The sequence below is a fragment of the Euprymna scolopes genome, chromosome 17 (assembly GCF_053919585.1).
Source record: "Euprymna scolopes isolate OS-2025 chromosome 17, ASM5391958v1, whole genome shotgun sequence".
Taxonomy (NCBI): domain Eukaryota; kingdom Metazoa; phylum Mollusca; class Cephalopoda; order Sepiida; family Sepiolidae; genus Euprymna; species Euprymna scolopes.
This window is the reverse complement of record NC_136498.1, coordinates 56,890,875-56,917,135: the sequence shown is the minus strand read 5'-3', so window position 1 is coordinate 56,917,135 and position 26,261 is coordinate 56,890,875.

Sequence of the window (26,261 nt, the reverse complement as noted above, 5' to 3'; positions counted from 1 at the left end):
CAGTCAGATGCTTTGCTGTTGAAGGATGTGTATCAGGAACAGCAAGCATCTCATAGATATAAACAGGAAGATATCTTGTGTAGTTCAAATAGTCATATGCAAAATACCAGGGAATCATTCCTACTGCTGATTTAAGGTGAAAGGCACAATCTACTTTTCTTGTAACACGAATAAAATTTAAAAACAAATCTGCCATATTCAAGTAACTTATCCTCCAAAATGCAAAAGTTGGAAATTGGCTGAATCTCTCTTGAATAAATATTGACAGTTTGCTTTCTAACTCTTAAAAATCACTTGATGTGCAGAGCTCTTGGAATTGTGTTTTGGGAAAAGCATCATGTACATTTTAAGACAATTCAATGAATTTAGCTTTTTCTTCAACATTTTGCGTTTCAATAAAAGTAAATGGTAGTTTCCTTCTAAAAGCTTCAGGCATAATTTTTATACCTTAGACACTTCAATTATAGTGTCTACCTTTCATAACTCCAGGTCCTTGTGTCACTGTTCTGGCTTCAATAGAATGTCAGCTAGCCCCAAATCTTCAAATCGCTTTCCAATGACACTGAGAAACGACATGTGAAACCAACCAAATCTGACATTTGTTCTTTGCATATACATGGCATCATTCTAAAATATTTGCTGTGCTTTAGCATAAAATGCAAGATAAAATATCAATACAATGCATTCAGTTTCAAGTTCATAATCAATTGCAAGACTTTTCAAAAATACTGCATTCACGGTACTTAGTTGAGTTGGGTTACCATTCACCACAGACAAGTATCCAATATTGCTTTTTGGTGGTATTTCGTCCTGCAATAAAAGAATATTGAAATATATGCAGCACTGTTTTCTTTCACTGTTCATGTCTACTGATTTTTGTTGTGTATTTCAAGAAATTGATATACTTGATTTTACATGTAAGATGATATTTTAGCTCTGCAGCTACAAGATCTTTATCTCATAACTTACAACGAAGATTATCTTGTTTCAACTTTGAGCCAATAAAAATTTCATTTACAATGAGTTCACATTGTTGCAGGGGTTCCATGGTGCGCATTTCCATCAATTGTGTTTTTTTATCTTTTCATTGTCTTTTGCAAAATATGCATTTGGCTGGGAAAACAGACGAACAGCGAGTAGTTTGATCATCTTTACCAAAGGTGGATTGACTAAAATTACTGCTCCTCAACCTTTTCTGACTCGGTTCAAGCTCTTCATCCCTTGATGATAGTGCAGTGAATATTAAATTCATTTCTGTAATGCTGCGTTTCTCAATTTTTCCAACTTGTAACACACCAGGATAGCTAGCATTTATTTATTTAATTGACAAATGATAAAAAAAATGCTGTAAAAATATTGTAAATGTAAATAAATAACAGATTATTTTAATAGCTGAGGAAATTTTAGATGTAATTTATTTCTACCTGGAATTATTTTAAAACAACTGCAAAACTCATGGCCATGAGATTTTATTTAAAAAATGTAATAATTATGCTTAATTAATAAAAGAATTAACAAGAGAAAAACATGCATACACACGCAAGCACACACATATATTCCAAATTAAATTTATTGACACAACACACGATTTGGTGAGTTTTTAAACTAAGGGAGATAACTATTGACCGAAAAGACATCATATTTACTAAATGATTACCTCCCTTACATAATTTTTACGCTCAACGTTTGCAATAAAATAATCAAATTAAATTGCAAAATATAAAAAAACATGCGCATCGTTCACCTGGAGATCTTTTTAGATTTAGACTCTACGATATAGAATCTCTCCGAATCAAGTGAATTTTTTTCATATAGTTTGTACGTCGACGGAATGACACGAAAATTGGGGCTGGCCCATCGTGTATGTGTCAGTTTTTGCAGTATTGCCCTTTATTATTAGTCAGTTGGTCAGGAATTTCTGCAGAAGCATTTTTCTTTTTGTGTTGCTTTGTGACCCTACAGCCTATAATAATGCAGGACGCATGTAATTTTTTTTTTTTACTTTGTTTACTTTTCATATTATTTGGATTCTTTTGTTCTCATATTGATTGTTATTTTCATAACGGTTTCGTCGATGTAACCTCTGACCTTCTTCCGATGTATCTTGACGAACTCGGGAATCTTCCTGTCAAACTCGGGAATCTGCACAGAATTTCAAATGGAAGTTTTACAGGGTGGGGCAGGTAGCTTACTCTCACTCCGTCAGCTATGACTACGTAGACGTCCTTACACAAATGTATTTTTGAGTGCTGACCGCACTGAGGACTAAACCTTCAATCTCCAGAAGACTGTAACTTACAACTGAAAAGTACCCTCTCGACTATGCCATAAGTCCTCTTACATTTGTTCACCTTAAACCAGGCATATTAATATTAGAGATCAGATTTAAATGGTGATAACTTGATGTTTGTTCACATTACATTTAACTTTCTGAAGGTTAGTACAGTCGAGGAAACAGGGTGCAGGGTAGGAATTTAAAACAAATAGTTCAAGGAGATAGGAGACAAGCTTCTAGCATCTAGGAACGTTTACATAAAAGGAGTGTAATTTTTCTGTGAGCCAAGCAGATCGGGGGTATTTACGAGGTATAATTTTGAAAGTACATTTGGGCAGATCCTGTGGTAGTAATTACACAGAGATGTGTCACTGTGGCGATGCTGAAAGGGATGGAGCAAGGCAGCCAGTGTGGAACCTATTAAGTTAGTCATTATTTTTGCACCCTGTCCAAGAGGGAAGGGTTTATGGTTGGTGTCGCAGATTACTGTACACACCTGAAGATAATCGGAGATTTCATCAGCCAAATCATGAGAACTGTAGGACAAATAATGAAAATTATACAAATTATAAATCCTTATCTCAAAAATTTCAAATGACGAAACTATAATGCATGGAGTTGGCTGTGGGGAGGTTTCTACTATCATATATCAGGCGTGGGGGTATCGAATGAAGAGTAGGGTAACTTTACAAAACCACTCATTTCTATAGGTCTGACTTATTAAGTCTTGCTTATAAGTTATAGGGAGAATAGTTCAATTATTATGGTGGCTGGTTGTGTGGGGGAACAGATATTAAGCATGACTACAGATGGTCCTTATTTTAGCAGCGAGGAAGTTAGATCGCTTACTGATAGTTTTAATCCAGTATAGAACGGGTGAAAGACACAAACCTGAAGAAATGGTTGGTTTGAGCTATGGAGTGTGATCGTAAGAGAAAGGGTGGAATAGTCGGGCAAGGACCAGTTAATTAGTGGATTGCACACATAAGAGATACTGAGAGAGGGGGTAGGGTAATATCTGTTTGCTTGTCATGCGTCTATCGTTCCAGGTATTACTTGCTCCTTTGGTAGTGTAAAATAATGTATGTATGAGACAGAAGAGGCATCACCTCCATCACAAAGATCAAGGTCTACAAAGTTTTTTATACTTATTACCCTTATCTGTGAATATGAATCGTGCCCACTACCAATGCCACACAACAAAACTTTCACACCATCAGGTTATGGAAACTGCTTAGCATAAGCTGCAAGAAAGAATACCAGACACATACATCATCACTCATGCTAGGCTCCCAGACTTCACTACCGTCATGATGAAAACCCAGTTTCGCTAGGTGTGTCATGTAGTCTGCATGCCAGACTAGAGACTACCCTAGAAGCTTCTGTTTGGTGAGTTTCAGAACGGTAAGCACTCCCGTAGCTGTCAAAGGAAATGGTGTAAAACACTATATAGGCATCATTAAAGGCCTTCAGCATCGACCCGTTTTTATGGCTTCAGACTGGACCAAATGTCAGGCCATTGTTCGTGACGGTGCCTGCTAATATGAACGTGACAGAAAAGCTGCTGCAGAGGTATGTAGGCAGGACAAAAAGAGCAATGCTTTGATACCCACGGAACCTGCTACTATTCGCTACCACTATTGCAGTAAAACTTTCCAAGCGTGGATTGGGATTATTAGCCACCTGTCCAAACTCACTGATGAAAACCTCCCGCATCTTCACGCTAATTAGATTATTACCGCCATTCTAACAGATAAATGAAATATTATAAGTTAGTTCGTTAACATTCTATCCTCCCAGTCGTTAATTCCTTCTTTAGTAGTACAATATAATATTTTTCATTTACCTTGCTAGCAAAAACACATTCTAAATAATCTATCTATTTATATATCTATAAAAGTGAGAATGTGTGTGAGGACACTTCTCAACCTATATACTCAAGTAATTTTTGATTTACAGACTTTAAATTCGGTATATAGGATATTCAGACATATGAAAAACTTAGCAATTTGTTTTCCAACGGAAAAAAATGGCTGCTAAGGTGTCAAAATTAAAAAGAAAATGTATCGGCTTTTTATCTGCTTGCTAACTGTTTCATGAATGCAGATGCCTGAATCGTCCACATGCCAAATTACTTAGTAGTGTTAAGAATAAGTAGGTTTGAAAACATTTTTAAAGATCGTGTCAAGCTGACAAATTGGTTATCGTTCTTGACTCAAGTTTTGGTTTTAATCTCAGCTCGAGTATATTTTTTACTTACAAGGGTGAACTGTTTAGAAAAAAAACCCAGAATACTTCCATGCACATGTCTCAGCTTCTGCATGAATTAAAATATAATATTTATGTGTATTTTAGACCGGGCAACGCCGAACGTCCTGCTAGTATATATATATATATATATATATATATATATATATATATATATATATATATATATATCATCGTGCATCCAAACAGAATGACATAATTCAACTATGTATGAATTTTTTGCAGATGTTTTTTTAATCAGTGCTTGCTTTTGTCTGTTTTCTGCCAGAGATCCTCTCACCATATTAAGTGTGACATACCGCACCATGTGGTAATCACTGCCTTAAACATGGGAAATTCGATTTCAAATAGGGTTATATCAATAAAGAGTGTGACTTCTCATTGTAGGTTTATTTTACATCCCTTTTAGATCTTTCAGTCCGAATAAAGACTTGATAAATTTACACAAACTAAATAAATTCTTCAATCAATCAAGAAAGTTTTATAAATATCTCTATCTACTATTATATAAAGGAAATTTGTGTGTGTGCCTGTGTGTTTGTTCCCTATGGACTCGAAAACGATCGGGCGATTTTTATGAAATTTCACACAAAGGTACATTATATGTCTGGCAGTGTTCTTAGCTATGTTTTGTACTGGGATGTCTTCTATAAGTATCAATAATCGATAATTGATATAATCCGATGAAAGAAGGAAACAAGCGATTTTAACCAAAATTAACACCTTACACAGCCTAGCATCACTTGAGAAGTTTTATTGCTATATAAGTTAAAAGAGCTGACACAAAAATTCAACAGTAGGTTCTTTGATGTAACAAGGGCGATTTCGAAATGAAGATTTCTGTTTAAAGCACACTATGTATGATACTTGACTTTTGTATTTTAAACTTTTATTCATGCCATTATCACTGCACAACCAGTAATGTCAGGCATATAACATCAACAATAGGTCCTTTGATATGACACCGGCGCGTTAAAAATTAATGTTTCAAGTTAGAGCACAATTGGAACATGAAACTTGACATTTGCACCAAAATGTAGCCATTAAAAGTTAAATCCCTGGCAACAAAAGTGAGTACACACCTAACGAAAACTTGTCAATATTAACATACATCATCTACACTCTCAATATTTTGTGTGGCAACCATTGTTGTCCATGTAGCCACTGGAATGCTCCTTCCCTCTTCAAGTACAACATCGCCGAGCTGGCCATATTTGAGATTTCGTGCAGATCCACCTTCTGCTTGAGGATGCCCCAAATATGTCCTGTTGGGTTCAAGTCTGGAGACATGCTTAGCCAGTCCATCACCTTTACCCTCAGCCTCTTCAGTAAAGCAATGATTATCTTGGATGTGTGTTTTGGGCTATTGTCGTGCTAGAACATTTCTCTGCAGCCCAGTTTCAAGAGAGAGGGAATCATGCTCTGCTGCAGTATTTGATAGTACATGTTGGAGTTTATGTTTCCCTCAATGAAATGTAACTCCCCAATTCCTGCACACGCACACACACACACATACACACAGTACATATATATATATATATATATATATATATATATATATTTATATATATATACATACAATTTTATTCAATTTATGTAAACAAAATTATCATACCAATACATCTACTGCTTCAGTCTGAAAAGACATTGTCAGGTGGCAATAAACTCCCGCTCTTACTCGAGGCCAGAACTTATATATATATATATATATATATATATATATATATATATATATATATATATATATATATATATATATATATATATATACTAGCAAAAGTACCCGTCGTCGACTAGGTTCAACAACAGCCTACAGAAAATGGACTCTCATCTATGAAAGTATGATAGGTTATGAAAAGGAACGGTTGTAAAGAGATAGCTTCGAATTTCCGGGTATCAGAACCAAAGCAAAATATGATGAAAGTAAAAATACAATAGATAAACCCCATAATTTATTATACCATACCTGTTCACACTGAAACACGTATCATAATATTCTGTGGATCTATATTAAAAAAAATCTTGTTAAACTTTGTGACATATTTCCATTCTATGGAGGTCAGACGCGAACGAACACCCCATAATTTTATTATACCGTATTTCCTCAAACTGAAACATAATTATCAAAGTATACTTACGCAGATAGATATGAAAAGTCTTTATTAAAGTTTGTGCCTATTTCCATTTTATGGATGCCAGACACGAACGCAGACCCCCACAATTTTATTATACTATCCCTATTTAAGTTTAAACATACTTATCAAAGTATTATTATGTACATCTATATCAAAAACACTTGTAAGCGTTGTTTTTTTAAATTTTTAATTTTTTTATTTCCATAGTTTGTGGACCAGGAGCGTACGCAGACCCCACAATTTTTATGAATCATCATTATGCCAGATCAAACAAACCCATTCCTGTGTCTCGATACATCTTCTATCATTATATGTGATCAGTTTTCTATAATAGTCAACCATATAGGAGCCTATTCTTGACCAGACACACACAGAGACGTTCAGCCTTATATTATAGAAGATATATATATATATATATATATATATATATATGTGTGTGTGTGTGTGTGTGTGTGTGTGTGTGTGTGTGCGTGTGGAGATAGAGAGAAGAAAGAGAGGGAGATACTGAGTGAGTGGAAGGGAGTGAAAATAGGGGAGGTGAAAAAGAGAGGCAGTGAGGCAATGTAGAAGATGTATCGTGTATCACATTTTTCAAGTAAATTATTTTTTCATAGCAAAATTCTTTACGTGTGTATTATTCATTGATTCGAATGCATCTTTATTCAATTGATGAATTATTTTGTACATGTTTTGTGATTATTTATGAGAAGAGGTGATTCAATTATATATTTGCACATATACATTCATGCTAGGCTGGACTATAGTCGGACATAGGTCTAATTGTATCGGTAGACAAAATAAATCAAACTTTATCTGTCATTTTAATCTCGGTCTGCGTTTCCGAAGTCGTCGGACATATTGTTCGCTGAACCATTATCAGATGCAGTTTTAGCGTTTTTATGTTCGATTTCAGATTTTTCTTCCAGTTTCTACAGCTCTTTTTTTTTTTTTTTGTTTCGTATATTTTCTCACCTATAAGCAAAACATGCAGACTGAACAGACTGAATTTCAAAGAGAAGAACAACTCCGAAATTCTTTTTGATATTTCATGTTCAATTTCTGTTGAGTGCTTCAAATTCTCTTCCTCAAGCAGGCTTAATTAAGACACTAGCACACCAGCCGCCGTTGCCCGGTCATAAAATACGCTAAAATACTATATTTTGATTCATGCAGATTTCGTATTTTTTATTGCATTTTCACCACAAAACAAGGCATATTACCACTTTGATGTAGAGACCTACTATGTGGGACATAATTTGCAAGGGTACTATGTAGGGAGTTGAGTAGCAAGATGTCTGTTTACATTACACTTGAACTTCTACATATCAGTACAGTTAGGAAAGCAGGAATCTGGAAGGAAATTCCAAAGTCTAGCAGTCCTAAGGAAGAAACTATTAGAGTAGAAGGCTTTCTTACGTCTGGGGATTTCTACTATATAGAGGTGGGATTGTGTTGCTTGTCTGATTTGTCAGGGATTATTTACGTCAGGGGTTTGCAAGGGCGTGTAATTCGTCAGAGCACCTACCATTAAAATACTTGTAGAACAGGCAGAGGGATGCAACATTTCGTCGATGGGATAGCTGTTGAAGACTAACTGACAGTTCAGGACCTATTAGGTTGACGACTCACTTTTGAACTCAGGAGTGAGAGACTTGTAGCAGATGCACCAGCCAAATGTGGTAGCAATACTTTAGACATGGGCGAATTGTGGTCTTGTATCGGTGCAGGATACTTGCAGGCATAAGTAACATTTCAGCACGGTAGAGAGTGGCCACCTTCTTTGCAGCAGCCTTGGCAATGCACTTAGTGTATCCGTCCCATCTTCTTTCTCTGTGAATATTAAGCCAATGAGTTTGAACAAAGTACTTTCAGATAATGTATCTTTAGCCATGGCTATTGGTGGTTGAGAAGGTTTCTTGTAATTATTAAAAGGAAAAAAAGGTGCTTAGACTTGGAAGCATTGAAAGTTACCATCCGTTTTTGTCCCCTTCTGCTACAAAGTGGGGGTCATCCTCTAGGGCTTCTGCTATTGTCTTGGATACATGTTCATTCGTTTTCCCCCTGTGCCTGTTATAGAGTATAGTGTTGTAAGCTAATATAACCATCTCAGATACAATTTTATCAGGGAGGTCATTTATGAATATCAGGAATAATATAGATCCCAGTAGAGACCCCTGAGATACACCTGCATTTATATCATATTGTTTAGGTGTACGACCATCGAGGGCAACCTCTTATTTAAGAAGTATATAAGTATGTTAAGTATGCTTTGAGTAATACCGTAGAATCTGATTTTCATGAGAAAACAATTGTGCCATATCCTCTCAAAGGACTTAGATATATCTAGGGCGACTGCCCTAACCTTCCCTGCCTTTCCCAGTGCATGGTATATACGTTCAGAGGTTACAGTTAGAATATTTGTAGTAGAACAGACATTAGGAATGTATTAATCTATTACTCTTTTAATCTACGGTTAAAATAGTGAAGTAGATAATTTTATATTATTTACTCACTAGGAGTTTTCCAACAGGCCATCCCCAGTAATTGCACACAGTCAATAGTCTGTGTTGTTTCCTATAGTCTAAGTGAAAACAAGTCTCCTCAGATTTTTAGTATTCTCCACCTCTTTCAATAACCATTTCAAATTAATTTTCTTTATCATTGATGAAGCCGATTGAAAAAAAGATATAAATTACTCAACACTGAAAGAAATAACTCCAGATAATAGCGACCACATTAGAAATTGATGTGATAGGACAAGAAAGCTACTATCAATAATAATTACAATGATAATAATAACTACAATAATAATTATAATAAGAGTCGAGAAGAATGAAAAGATAGGGGAAAAAAGCACCAACCAGACTTCTGCTGGATTAGTGCAAAGTAAACTGGGACCTTGTAGAGGCGTATTGCCACCCAAATTCCAGTGGTGAGTAATGGTCATTACCAATGAGAAAACAAGAGCAAACGGCTGTTGTGATGATGCAAATTCATTTGCAAAGGTTACTGAAAGAGGCATAAAGTACTGGAAATCTGGGAAGACTTGTTGTCATCCTGACTCCACGGAACACAATCGATTGTTGTCAGTAAGCAACCTTTGATGATGACCTATGGGAGAAGTCCTAGTAGGTAACAATAATAATAATAATAATAATAATAATAATAATAATAATAATAATAATAATTCTGATTTTGTTTATCAACGTCTCTCTGAAAAGGGATGGGATTCATTTCCAGAGGATTTCCGTTCATCCTGGCTTCAAAGCAGAATCTTCAAAGATCAAGGGTTTTCGTAAAGATGTTGGTGGTACCTATAATTGCAGAAGTCTGAAGACCGCCTAAAACATTGGGGATTTGTAGTTATTTCAGTTGTCATCTGATTTGACACTACCCCTAGTGTACCAACTACGACCGGGATTATTTGTGTTTTAACCCTGTAAACGCCTTATCCCCAAGGCAAATGGAGCATAACTGCTCCAGTTCTCATTCTCCTTCTCTCTCACATTCCTGTCCCAGGGTACTGAGAAGTCTACAATCTGACAGTTTTTTGAGACCTTGTCAATGACGATCAAATCCGGATGATTATGTTCCGATTGCTTGGTCGTTATGACACTTTTGTCCCACCATACCTATACCTTGCCATCCTCACTTGTTCTCACTTCATCAGGCACCTCCTCAAACCATTTTCCAGCACACTTCCCCCCAACCCTCTTACACACCTCCCAATATATCCGGAGTCCCATGCGATCGTGTCTTTTGCGGTACTCTCTCTCTCTCTGGGTCAATCTACTACAACCTGCTGCAAGGTGTGCAATTCACTCTGAGGTATTACCACAAATCCGGCATTCTGCAGAAACTTCCCCTCCTAGAACCACTCTTTTTAACAATCGTGTTCCTAATGCCTGCAATTGTGCTGCACAAACAAAAGCTTCAGTACTCACCCAGCTCTAAGCCATTGCCATAATCATTTATCACCCACTTCTGCTATATCCTGGAAAAACCTTCCATGCATTTTCTTCCTAGCCAGATCCTCTACCCTTTCTCTAACAATACGTTTCACATAATCAGCATTGGTCTCACATACCTCCACTTCATTGGCCACAACCTTAAGCATCCACTCCCCACTTCTAACCAGATGCTCCTTCAACAACATCTCCTCGGTTCTAACACAATCTTTTACAGTTTTTAATCCTCTCCCACCGTCTTTCCTCTTTTGATACAGCCTTGCTATGCTACTTCGAATGTGAAATATACCAAACATTGCTAAACCTTTTCTGGGTTTGATATCCATGGCATGCAAATCCTTGTCAGACCATTCTAAAATTCCCACACTGTATCTCAAAACACTGACTGCCCATGCATTCACTGCTTTCATTAGGTTTCCTCCATACAGTTTCGACTTTGCAATTAGTTTCACTCTTCTAAGATACTCCTTCCTGACTTTCTCCTTCATTTCTCTGTTCATGATGCCTACACCCTCCAACACTCCCAAATACTTATATCCTGTATCTTCTATTTCTTTCATGATTTCTCCATTTGGCAGCACTATTCCATTCGAATGAAGCTTTACTCCTCTTTTCATCACCAGCACCGTGCATTTACTAATCCCAAACTCCATCCCACTGTCTTCTGAGTATATCCCCATAAGTTCTACCAGTCTCGCCATTTCCTTCTCATTTCTACCGAATATTTTCAAATTATCCATAAATAGTAAATGGTTGAAGTGTCTGTCACCAGATCTAAAGGTATACCACAGATTTTCTCTTTTCAAGAGGATGCTCAGTGGCATCATTATCATTACAAAAAGAAGTGGCGATAGCAAATCTCCTTTAAATATTCCACGTTTAATGCCAACCTGCCCCCTCTCCTCTCTGTTTGCTGTCAGCACCGTTTTCCATTGATCCATACTTGTCTCCAAAAGCCATACCACACTCTCAGCAACCTTCATCGTCAATAGTGTTTCACGTATTCATGACTGAGGAACCATGTCATAAGCAATTCTGTAATCGCTCCATTCTACGCTCAGATTCCTCTTCTTCTTTGCATCCTGCATTAATGCTTTATCAATTAGTAGTTGCTCTTTAGTACCTCTCGACCGTTTCTGGCACCCCTTTTGTTCGTCAGAAAACATACAATTACTCTCAAGATGTTCATAAATTTTCTCCGCAAATATTCCAGTCAACAGTTTCCACATCAATGACAGACATGTAATTGGTCTATAATTATTGGCATCTGTTTCTTTTGCAGGATTTTTACTAATCAGTGTTGTTTTTGCCTTCACATGCTAACCAGGGACATTTTCCGACTCTACAACCCTTTGCAGGGCAGCAGCGATAGGTGCATAAAGGCAGGGAAACTGTTTAAACCAGAAGCCCATCACTCCATCTGGACCAGCTGCCTTCCAATTTGTCATCCTTCGTATGCCAGCCTTAACATCGTCGATAGTTATCTCAACGTTCTTCATCTGCTGCATTTCTGATAGCCTTCTTCTGACCTCTCCCAACCAGCTAGCTTTCTTATTATATCGCCCTTCGACAGACCAAATCCCACTCCAGAACTTCCTGTCATCTTTTGCATTTGGAGTGTTGTTATTTCCCGCCTGTTTACTACCATTTAATTCTTTATACAGCTGAGACTGATTGTTCCGGAAAAGGTTGTTCTGCCGAAGTGCACCACTTTTTCCACCAAAGTTCCTAATCTAATAATAATAATAATGATGATAATAATAATAATAATAATAATAATAATAATAATAATAATAATAATAATAATAATAATACGAAGAAGAAGAAGAAGAAGAAGAAGAATGAGAAAAGGAAGATGAGGTAAAAACAAGATTAAGATAATAATAATAATAATAATAATAAGATGATGATGATGATGATGATGATGTAGAAAAAGGTTAAAATTAGAAGAAGAAGAAGAAGAAGAAGAAGAAGAAGAAGAAGAAGAAGAAGAAGAAGAAGAAGAAAAAGAAGAAGACTTGTAAATATTTTTGCGTTTTGGGAGCAGATATCAACAAATCAACAGAAAAGAAATAGAAGATTGGAAAAGAATTGCTGAGAAGAATAAGCAAATTCTTAGAAACAAAATTATATTTTATGCATCTAGTTCAATGAATAAACACTTAGGCAGTATCACTAGCAAAATATTAATGTCCATAATATATATAAGAAGAACTTAACGGCTTGACTGGATATAAGAAGAACTTAACGGCTTGACTAGAAGATTATGAAACGACAATACTCTGTGAGCTACACACAAAAATTTATTCTGAAGGAACTTGCATGAAAACGAGATAAGAGGAAAGAGGACTGTTAAGTATAAAACGCTGTGTAGAAAAAAAAAATTGAATATTACAGGACCGAAAACACAGAAAGACGTTTCACTGCAGCATGAGATATAAACATGAAAAGACAGAGAGTAGTTAAACAATAAATGATTTAAAAAAAAACTGAGATACAGGGAGGATTCATATGAGTGACAAGAAAAGAGTCATAAAGATACCTGGACATGGTTATGAAAAGAAGATTGAAAAAATAAACGGAAGATCTATTGACAGCTGCACAGCACAAGTCCAAGAGAACGAACTATATTAAAGCTAAAATAGACTAATGCAAGGAAAATAAGTAAATGCTGCCCCTGTTGATAGAGACGGAAGGGAAAATCACATAATAAGTGAATGCAGCAAATTGACTCTCACATACGAAAACAGACATAATTTCCTAGGAAAGGCCTTACACTGGAAATTATGCAAACGACTTCATTTCGAACATGCAGGCAAATGGTACAGATACAAACTGAAGACAGAACTATGAAACAAATGATAAAATGCTCTCTAACATACAAGTATAAACAAATAAATTCATTCAAGCAAAGAGAAAAAAAACATAGTAATTAATAAAAAAAATTTTAAATGCAAAATCTTAGTTTCTCATCTTAGCATACCGCAAGATTAAGATCAAGGAGGGAGATGACAAAGCCAAGGAAATTGCCACAAACTGAAATGCGATATGGAATATGAAATAAGTCAATATAATACCAATAATCGTAAGAGATCTGGAAATAGTCCCTAAAAACCTGGACAAAGGCTGGTAGAAATTGGAATCAATGGTAAGACTGAGAGTATACAATAGGCAGCAATAATTAAGAAAAGCTAAAATCTTAAGGAAAATCCTGGAATACGGAAACCAAGCTACATAAATTACAAATGTATGTTTAAATTGAAATGATTAAAAAATTGAAAAAAAAATCATCACATGAGCCCAACGAAACTGAAATTGAGAAAAATTCTATAAAATGTTACCCCAATTCCATATTTAAAAATGATGTGTCCCCCATAGTATCAGACCTAACCGAATGGTTAATTGTAGGCATAGACCAATTCATACCATCCAAACATTTCTAGCAAAAACCTAACAGCCAGCCATGGTTCTCCCCAGAATGTGCTGCTGTCATCGCGCACAGAAATCACTTTTTTCCATAGCTACCAACTTAGTACATGCACTGTAACTAGAGCTGCTTTCAGGACTGCCAACAACCACTGTAAAAGAGTAATAAAAAATGCAAGACAACTATATGCTCAGTCCGTTAAATCCAAATAGCTGAGCAGCAGCTTAGTTCCCACCAGTTTTGGCAAATAGCAAATAGGATCCTGAACAGAAGTGTGCGTTCTGTCCCAACCATCATCAATGGACCTGAGGTCATCTCGTCAGCATCAGACAAGACCAAACTATTTGCCAAGAACTTTGCAGCTAATTCTACCCTATGTGACGAAGGCCATCAACTCCCTGTATTTCCTCCTATAACAGACAACACGCTATGCAACATACAAATATCTGTGCATGAGGTCGCCAAGCTAATCAAGAATCTTGATTCCAGTAAAGCAACTGGCCCTGACGGCATTCCAATTATAGTGCTGAAAAAGCTTAAAGCAGAACTAGCCCCCATACTTTCAAAACAGTTTAGGCGTTGCCTTAAAGAGAAGTGCTTCCCAACACCCTGGAAAACTTCATCAGTATTCCCTGTAGTTAAGAATTCAGGTGATAACTCGTCTCCCTCTCAGTACAGACCAATAAGTCTCCTGTGTCATGAGTAAGTTGCTGGAATCCATATTAAATAGAGAAATAGTCAACCAATTCAGCAGAAATAATCTTCTTAGTGACATGCAATATGGTTTCCATTCTGTCAGATCGACAGCAGATGTGCTAACGGTGATATCTCATAGTATTAGTGAATCTCTTGACAAAGGCTTTCTCTCTATAGCAATGGCTCTTTACATATCAAAAGCCTTCGATAAAGTATGGCATAAGGGCTTACTTCACAAGATTTCTAGCTACGGTATAACTGGAAATATTTTCTCGATCATTGAATCATTTCTATCTGTTAGGCTCATAAGAGTAGTGGTTGATGGGCAGAAATCAGAGGCCCTCAGTATTAATGCTGGAGTCCCTCAGGAGACCATCCTGGGCACATGTCTCTTCCTGATCTACATCAATGATCTCCCAAAACACATACTTAAATCATTCATTGACATCTACGACAACACATCAAAAGCCGTAAATGACAAAGTTCTCTCTGATTCTCTCTCCTCTGATCTCGAGCGCAGGGTACAGTGGGGGAAGAGGTGGCTGGTTACTTTTAATGCATCGAACACAAAACTACTATCTTTACATCATCAACGCTCTGATACCTATCTGGCATCAATTGAAATGAAGGCTCTCGTCTAGGGGAAGCTCCATATTTTGATAAGCTTTTGGGCTGAACCTTTACTCCTGACCTGAAATGGAACACGCACATCAAGTCTACTGCCAAGGTCGGTGGAAAAATCGTAGGATCCTTCTACCGTTCCAGTAGATATTTCACTACTGATGCAATTCTCTATCTATATAAAAGCCAAGTATGTCCAAAGATAGATCTGGGCAGGAGCTGCATAAAACACTCTATCCTGCCTGGACATAGTACAAAATAGGCTTCGTAGCTTAGTGGGGAATGCTCTTTTCTCTTCCCTGCAACATCTCTCCCACAGGAGAGACGTTGCGAGCCTGTCTTTGTTTTATCGTTATTTCCATGGCAAGTGCCCACTTCCTGGTCCCACCTTGCCGATTTTTCATGAAAAACAGCCGTCTAGCTGAAACCACTATCAAAAATTTTCCCCACTCTTTATCTGTGCCTAAATCAAAACGTAGATTCCATGAACAAAGCTTCTTCCTTAGAAGTGCACGCCTGTGGAACTCTGTTCCGTCTTCCTGTTTCCCACCTGACTACAACCTGGATGTCTTCAAGTCCAACATAAACAAATTCCTGATGAACCGCCTCCTTAAGTAAGACACTTTATCAAATCTCAACACTAACATACTGTACACGCAATAACCCTTATCCCCGAGTGGTTTTCGGGCCTTGATAAATGATGACCACCTTGTAAAAAAAAAACACAACCTGATGGCTTATACCTTAGCTAATACCACAGAATAGTCATGAAGGCTCAAGGAGAGAGATTACTTACCAGACCTCCTCTTAAAACTGTGTGGAGACTACTATCACTTAACGCCCAGAGACGACCAGTACTCGTTTCTAGCAAGAAATCAATGGTGAGGCACATTCATTTGAAATTGATATTGAAAGATGTGTAATATATTGGAAATCTGGGGATACTTGTTGTCACTTGGATGACAGGGAACAACATGCGCTTTTTACTGTGAGCAATTACTGATGATGGCGTGTTGAAAAACTCCTAGTGATTAAATAATATACTGATCACTCTAAACGAAAGCATTTTTTTAGTTTTTATTCCAAGGAGAAATCCTTCTAGACAGGCATTTTTATCTTTATTCCAATCCATGCTGCCCCTTTTTAGAGAGCTAAAATTTCTTCTTCACTGAGTGTCTTTAGAATAGATAAGATGCATCGGAACACTACACTTTGATTTTATATTGTTTTGTTTTTAATTTACTTGTCATATTTTATTTATACTAGTTTCGATCCAAGTTATTTCAATTTATTTCTTTTCAGATCGTCAAAATGGAATGTCAAGTTGAAAAAATGTGCACATTTGCTACCTCCTTAAACAATTGTTTGTTCTTATTTTACTTTAAAAGGTATAGATTTATAAAACGGCAATCATTTAGTTGCCAACTTAATATAAAATAATCTGTTTCGGTTTTATTCTAATCAAGGTCTATATATGAATGCAACATCTTTATCCCTAAGTAGTCACCCATTTAATTCTAATCAAGCCCAGCATTGCTTAACTTTGGTTATCCACTTTATTTGCAATATTCTCCATTTCTAAAAGTTGTTAATATCTCAGATTGTCACTGACGGACGTAAGAACGGACAGACGTACAAAATCTCTATTTATATAATAGATGAAGACATAGTCTCTATCCGGCGTTGCCCATGTTTATTTTTAATCTCATTGCTTAAAATTAAAATATTTTCCAAGAAATATTGATATTTCTTTATGTTTTTGCAGCTGTACTAGTTTATATATCTGAACTTGGTAATCTCAAGCAGTTACCGCTTTAAGTACTAACCAGACCAAGTATTGCTTACCTCTGTTGACCACACTATTTAACTATTAATATAACAAAGGTTTACGTTAATTTTCCTACATCAGGCATTTGAGAAATGATTGCGTTTCTATTGCTTCCATCAGAAACTTATAAACGTAATGAATTTGCATGATTTGTATATGGAACGTTAACAAGGTTTGCACAAGGAATGCTGGTCCAAGGGTGATTATCTTTGAAAACGAGATGCTCATAAGCTGAGAGAAATAATTACGAAGTCGTATCTGCTGAATCTAATACGTGTGAGGAGTGGGAACCAAATTCACGCCTACGACAATAATCATAACTTTAACACATCTATTCCACGCGAGGGAAAATGTATTGGACCAGCAGTGTGAACGACTGCGAAATAATGTCGGCTGAAGTCCACAATCACATGGCTTTCCAAAAACATTTACTCGTTTGAATATAAAATCTTACTGAAACTCTCAAGCAACAACAACTTCTAATTGAAGATGACTATAAGATTTTGATCATTAAGAAATTGTGATTCCGATCACGTAGCAGGTTAAGAAAAAGACATTTTGAAATGAAGTCTGTGAGACTTAAAGCAATTCTGCAGGTGGTCATATGAGACTCTGCCCTCCATCCTCACTTAGAAAAGAGACTGAAGATTGAAAAGTTCTAAGAATGTATAAAACAGTCGACACACCCATAATTATTTCTTAATTAATTAATATTCGAAGTATTATATGGCATTCATTTCAAATACTAACCGTAAAGATGAAATCCAAAATAACTACACTGTCCAGCAAACGTGAAGAATCTCAATATAACCATGCGTAGGATCACAGCAAATAACATAGAACAGGTGTTTAAAATTCATAGAAACCTAATAACTGTTCGATAATAAAAATTAAATGAATAAATCATTTATTTTATACAATAAATGTTTACCTTTTAAACATAATCTCATTTACAGTAACTTTATTTGTTGGGTCAATGCCAGGATTAATTACTTTGTAAACTCACATGGCTTTCCAAAAACATTTACTTGTGTGAATAAAGAATCTTACGGAAACTCTCAGTCAACAAGAAATGTTAATTGAAAATTACTACACGTGTTAGAGAGTAATGATGAGTTCTAATCAATTAGACAACTGTGATTGGCTAAAATAGACCACATGATAGGTTAGGAATAAGAAAGATTGAAATAGTGGCTCAGTTAATGGAGACTGTTAGGCTTAAAACAAGCCTGAAGGTGTTATGTGAATTTGCCATCCATGGCTATCCGGAAAAGAGAATGAACATTGAAAAGTAATAAGAATGTATATAACAAACAACCAGGTCATAATTGTTTGTTAATTGATTAACATTTGAAGTATTATACAGCATTCTTAGTCATCCATGTCTCCAAAGTTAAATACCAGCCATGAAGATTGAATATAAGATGGCTACACTGTTCAGTCAACATTGAGATCCAAATAAAAGAAAACACGAAGATGATCACAGAAAATAACACACATGACATGGTTAAAATCTTTAGCAGGGTTTCCCAAACTTTTTTCGGCAAATGCTCTTCTAGAAAACTCGAATATCTACTACCACCCCTACCTACACACATCATTACATAACAATGTTTGTAGTAATGTTAATACATAATTAGAGTGAAATAAATAAATGAATATTCATATAGTTCATTCAACAAAATTCTACACTGTCGATCGAATGAGAGCAGTAACAACAATAAATCACGTTGGTCAGTTAATATATCATTCCATTGCAAATACAGTAATCAATAAAATAAATATCAGAATAATAATCGCAGGAATCACTAATCAATTTACAGATTGCTGTTGAGAATAAGCAATAGGTTGAGAAACCTCGAGTAATGTTACTAGAAGCTCTCAGTCTTTCAACGCCCTCCTAAACGATTTTAGTATCGGCCCATACGATAAATTTAGCCACCGGCAATCTGAAGTCTCGAACCTCACCCCTCCGATGGGCAGTATGGACTCTATTGGAAAACTAAGATCTATAGAAATCTAATACAATGACACTTTGATATAAAAGGCCTCAATATAAGAAAAACGATATAAGAAAGATTTGGGACCAGAGAAAATCTACCGTTTGACCTGCTGCCTCCTTCCTCAATTTTATGTCAATCATCTCTGGGAGCTATTCTGTATAGCTGATCTAACTTATCATCGTGCACTCAGGGTGATCCTTTTCAACATTGAAACTCGCTAACTTGATCACAAAACGGTCCTAATTTGTAACAAACCAAGTTAATCTAAAAAAAAGTATTCATAAATAAAACCGATATCCATGACAAATAACACACTACCTGAGAATTCTTCCTTCAAACTTATTGGCTTTAATTCACTGGAACAAATACATTGAGGATATTGCGAAGGCCACTGCAAAGACGATGGGCTCCCTCTCTCGTGCTAGAGGACTACTCACACCTGAGAGTATCCTGTATCTCTACAAGGTCACCATTCGCTCATGGATGGAGTATTGTTGCCACAGCTGGGCAGGTGCATCTATGCTAGTCTCTTTCTTGGATAGGGTGCAAAGAAGAGTACCCAATCTAATAGCTCCCACTTTGTCAACGAGACTCCAGCCTCTTTCCCCTCGTCGCAGTGTGGAATCCCTGTGGCTGTTTTGCAAGTATTTTAATTGAATCTGCTCTGATGATCTCATTGCACTTGTGACCCCAGGACGTATATATCCATAACAAACTCGATTAGCAACAAAATCACACACCTTCACTGTCGGGGTCCCTAAATGCCAGAGAGTTTTCTACTCTAATAATTTCTTCCCTCTAACAGCTAGACTTTGGAATTCACTTCCTGCTCCTCGCTTCCTTGATTGTACTGATATGCAGCAGTTTAAAGGTAATGTAAGCAAATCCCGTTCATCTTCCCTAAGCATGGTCCCAGATAGTTGCCTCTTACGTCTAAGTGGCGATGTGCCTTGTTTGGAATGAACGTAACAAAAAGAAAAAGATATTAAAAGTAAGAATAAATACATGCAGATATTTCAAACATCAATTAAATTAATATATATCCAAATTACAAAATTCAGCATTAGATTACCTTAAAGCACAAAGAATGGGCCAAAATAAAAAAAATGATGCGGTTAGGAATTTATTAGCAGTTATGAATAATGACATATTATCTCTCGCAAAGAAACATCCTTAGTAAGGCTTTTTTTTTACACGGGAGTCACCATTTATGAAAGCCAAAAGGCCACACGAGGATAAGGATTAATGAGTGTATGGTAGTCACTGAGACACCAGCATATGAATAGTTAGTTGTTGAAATGGGATGGAAATGGATCATTTAGGGTGAGCGGCTCAACAAGTACTTGTTTACATGTGACTTGAAGACGATCATATTGTAGTCAGCTGGAAAGCAGACCAGCAGGACAGAGTTCCACAGGCGGGCAGTTCTAAGAAAGAAGTTCTTTCCATGGAACTGTGTTTAGATTTAGGCACAGATAGAGAGTGGGAGGAAACTGTTTATGATCGTTGTAGTTAGATAAGTGTTTTTGTGAAAGTTTGCAAGAAAGAACCATAGATTGAAACTCAGCCGAGCACTTGGCATTAAAACAACGATAGAGCAGAGACAAGTTAAATACAGATCAACCAGATTGTAGCGCAAATTCATTTCGCTGAATGGCCTTTTGAAATCACGTTTGGTCAGCAGGGAGAACCCTGAATGCAACGAGGAAAAGCGCCTACTCTCTCTCTCTCTCTCTCTCTCTCTCTCTCTCTCTCGTTCTCTCTCTCTCTCTCTCTTATATATCTGTACACTGGATGCTGAGCATCGGTTATCTTCGCTTTAGTATAATTGTTGACAGCCTTTCGACAGCACAAATAACTTTCTATCTTTCCTTTCTTTGTCTTGGCCACTTTCCAACTTTTTCTATCTATACTGAACTTCTCGTTGTTAAAACGTTTCTTTCCTTACATGAAACTGCCGTCTCCAGTTCCTACTAGGACGGACGAATTCAGCACCCAGCAATAAAAGCAGTAAACACACACAAATATGAACGGTTATCATCTACATATAAATATTACTTATATAGATGAATAATTTTTCGTATCTTGGTAAAAAATAACAATGATATAATGGCAAGTGTTCGACTGAGATTCAATCTATGCTCTATTATGCAAAATATTCACAATAAACACTCGGCAAGCTACAACCACTGGCAACGATTTCCCCCACTCTCTTCCTGCGCCTAAATCTAAACGCAAATTTCATGAACCAAGTTTCTTTCCTAGAACTGCTCGCCTGTGGAACTCTGTCCCGCTGGCCTCTCTTCCAGCTGATCACAAAATGGTCGTCTTCAAGTCCATTGTAAACAAGCTTTTGTTAAGCCGTCTCCTTAAATCATCAAATTCTACTCAATTTCCACGACTACCAATGGGCTCACTGACCACCTTACGCTCATTAATTCTTATCCTCAAATGGCCTTCAAGCCTTGATACGTGGTGAATTTCTTGCAAAAAACAATCTATCTCAATAAAACATTTCTACTAAATTTACAGCCTTTTATATGATAAGCGCTCGCAATGTTAAATAGATTAACTGGTGATAAAATATTCAACAAAATAGGACTACATTTTCCGTTCTTTTATTTATTGTTGAAACGGTGGGAAGTCATTATTTTCTCGGCCTTTATGGTCCATTCAGGTGAGACCAGGTGATCAAAGTGAAAGAGATACAGGCACTGGCGCTTTAAATGGTCGATGAACAAAGAGGAACTAAAGTGCTCTCGAGAGAGAACAAACCATCTATAATTCTGGAAATACCGTTCTTTGGCCGTGTATCTATGGAGACAAAATAGCGAAGTTAAAATAAAAAGCAAATTAAAAACATATCCAACGTGAAGATTATTCGTTAACTTTTTAGGGATATAATTTTAGCAACTTTCTAGATAAACACTCTCCACTAAATCATCATAAAACTTGGGCTCGACCCTTTTTAGGCAATTACGTCTAGCTATGTTATAATATTGCTTTTTTAAATGCTTGGTGAAAACTTTTTGTATTAATTCACACGCAGATTAAAAATGAATGTGGAGAGAAATAATGCCTGAATATTCTGCATGGCATGGAGCGAAAAATAAATTCATTTTCATCCAGTGTGATAGCCATACGAGTTCTTACTGTCAATGTTTACGAAAAGATTAAGCTCAGTCGAGAAAGGCCCTGGATATGACCTTAAACTATATCCAATGGTGAGGCCCCAGCTTGCGGGCTTTGGGGAGTGTGGAGCCACCCCTTAATTGCCATTGCTCCTAGGTTCTCTCCGACCTGGAGTGGTAGTACCTGTTTGGGTCCCAACTATGGTTTCAATGGTTTTCAAGACTTGAAAAAAAATATATTCTATTAAAAAAGTTTTTTTTCAAAATCACTGGATTCGGCATTAAATAATCTGAAAAGAGTTGATATGCCGTAAAACAAAAAAACAACCACCAAGTAATCAGTCGACAAAAATTCATGAACAATAAGGATAGAGTAGTGAGACTCTAGCAACGTCTTTTTTGTGAGAATAGGGATTTAAGGATAAGAAAAAAATCCCATTAGAATTCGAAGTTGATTTTATACACACGTCAGGAAGACGTACTCTGAGTAAAACCTTTTATGGTTAAGGTTAGGGTTAGGATGTATTTGACATATAAGTAGAAGATTGTATTTGCAGTAGGTACTTTCTGAAGCGATCGATCGAAATCATTTTTCACAATTTTAGCGACAGACTTGAAGTATATCTTCGATTTTAGATAGAGGACAGCTATGACTATATTTTTCGTAAAAGAAGCTGTCTAGAAGAGATCATCTCTCTTTTCAAAGTTTTCAAAGTCGATGACGTAGTCTGTTAAGGAGATAATTATCTTTGTAGTATCTTTTCAGATGTGGTAGCAGTATTCCATCTTATATATATATATATATATATATATATATATATATATATATATAGAGAGAGAGAGAGAGAGAGAGAGAGAGAGAGAGAGGGAGAGAGAGAGAGAGAGGATTGCGTTTGAAGTGAGAAACTAGCTGGAGCAGTAGAATGGTCAAACCATTTTTCAGCAACGTCGCCAAAAGACTTGATTTTTGAGAGTCTTCCATTTTCGATTTGAAGATAGTTCGTTCTAAGAGTTTATCATAAAAAGTTGGCTTCTTCATGGAGAAAGACATTCTTTTTTATGTGAGTTAAGCAGAAATCCGAGTATTGGTTGTAAAAGGAGAGATGTAAGCAAATTTGCAATAATTCGTAGAAAATCAAAAACAAAAGAATATTATTTTGTCACTCCCAGACTTTACCTTTTCACCCTTTGAGATGGATTAACTTTATTACCTTCCCAAATAAAAGAAAAAGAAACACATTATTTTATCACAGAGACAAAGCAAACATGAACATAAGCTATTTCGACTATACTCTGTGTTAAAAAAAGTGATATTGCACTTTCTTATCTTGTTTTGCTATTTCGCATCGTCAATCTCTGTTTCGTATTATCTTCTCTTCCTGAGATTAAGCCAGTTTCGTACCTGATATTAACTCTTCTATTGCGATAAACACTTTCGGTCATTTTTACACTGATTTAGTTATGTTTCTAATAATTATTTTTTAAACATTCCTTCTACCCAGTACATTAATTAAAAAAAAAACATTTCATTAAATTATTTTTTCAAAGCATACGATCTCCTAATCTAACTCTTACTGACAATTATTTAAAATGGACCAGTGATAAAACTATTTTTGGTAACTGTTCGTAAACCCACAAAATAGAAGGACATGTCTTTGAATTCTTGAGATCAGAATTAATAATCTGCATTATTTAAATGATTTAGACAATTCAAAGACACATAACGTAACGGATGAAGTACTTGGTTAATTCAGTTGTGACACTCTTCTAGAGGTTGAAGGTTCAATTCTCAGTGTAGGCGACACTCAGAATGAAATTGCAAATTGCTTAGGACTTCCAACCAGTCATGACTGACGGAAAGAGAGCATGCCACTCCCATGGATTAAATAAAGTTTTCTGTTCGGAATTCTGTGCAGATTCCCATATTCGACAGAAGAATTATTGAGTTCTTCAAGATATATCTAAAGGAGGTCGCTGGTTACAACAATAAAGAACACTCAAGATAAGAACACAAATAATAAGAAATAGATCATTTTTCATTAAATTTATGAACGAAAATGCTTCCTCATTCTAAATTCCAAAGTACATAAAGCCATGGTGAAAATATAGGAGCACCTATAAAACATGGAGATAATAGTTTAAATGTTATGAATCGTAAAATAGACAATTGAGAGCAAATATAAAATATCTAACAGAAGATTGTAATATATGTTTTGCTTTAAAGCCACTCCCAAGCGTTTTAGCTTATTTTCATACTGAATTAATTCCGATATTCAAAATGATTCTTTGTTATATAAAAGGTGGTTTCTTATTTTTCAGGTAACTCTCATACCTACCAGTGATGTAATAGTATAATTAATTGAAAATGCTTCCAAAGAAGCAGCTTTCAGAGATTAAAAGGACACAAATTGTTGCTTTATCTGGAGAAGGATATTTTCCGGTAGAAACTGTCAGAAAGATGGAATGGCGCAGTAAGGGAGTTCAAACAGCGATTAAAAGGTACAAGGAAACAATGTCTTTCAAAAAAGGACAAGGCCGTAAAAATCTACAACCGCCAGGAAAGACGGATGTTTGAAAGGAGCATCCCTTGCAGATAGAGCGAAAAGTTCTTCAGAGCTTGCTGCTGAACTTAGAGAGGATGCAACCAAAAACATATCAGTGAGAAGAAGGTTATTACGAGTGGTATTAAAAAGATACAAAACAAGGAAGAAGCCATACTTGTCTCAGGCCAACAAGACAAAACGACTGAAACATTGGGGCAGCTGGAAGGATACATTTTTCCATTTAACATGTCGTTATGAACAGCAATAACATTATAATGTGTGGAAATTTATAAAATGACAGTGACCCTTGAATATATTTAGCACCAAACATCATGGAACAAGAAAACGTGAATCTATTAAAGCAACTAATGGAAATCAGAAAAAAAACTATTGAGCTAAGAAAGACATGCTTTGCAGTCGATCCAACATGTTTTGTGTTAAAAAACGGAACAACGTTCGATAGGACTGCATATAGCTTACAGAAAATGAGAATTGTTTGTGGACACATGAGCCTGATATAAAGATGTATGCAGATTGGAAGACCCAGCCGCAATCTAAAAGGAACTACGGAAAACATGTACACTGAAAGCAAACATGTTACTCTTTCAATTGGTAGGCTGTAGAAACGCAACCCTGCCACAGCGGATTACCTTCGATGCAGGTACGACCAGTGGCAGCAAAATAATTACACAGAAATGTACGCTGACTGAGATTCCACTCTATAATGCAGAAAGAGGGTCAATAACAAGTTTTCTATCCTATCGCTAAACTAAATTTCGTGAATTTGGATTACAATGTGCAAACGAACACAGTTGATGGTAGCAAGTCGACTATTCAGATGACACAGTTGTGCGACAGATGATAACTGGACTGAGAAACAGTGAACACCAAAGGAGAGTATTGATGAGTAGCCGATTATGTATCAGAATGGCTAGTTTCTTTGCAGTTGGAAAGCATGAGAACAAAAGAGACATTAAAAGACCATATATGTGTCAAAAAACACCCTTGAGCTTTATTTGTAACAAACGGCCGAAGATATTGCCTCTAATTTCCTGACTCTGCTATCACAGAATACGTCCTTGAAGAATATGAGGCAATTGACCCTCATGGATTCTCACAGAACGTTTATTCCAAGGAAACCAGAAGCCATTCCCTTCAAGCCGACAGAAGCGAATAGACATGAACTGAAATGATTGCTAATGAAGCATATTAAATCAAACAAGTTCAACACTTGTCCACATCAACCACGGCAACCATAGAATGGAAACCATTAGAAATAAAATTTATCCCAGGGGTAGCACCAACAGCATTTCACACACGGATACCTGTTCCTCATCACTGAAACAAAAAAATGAAGCAGGATAGC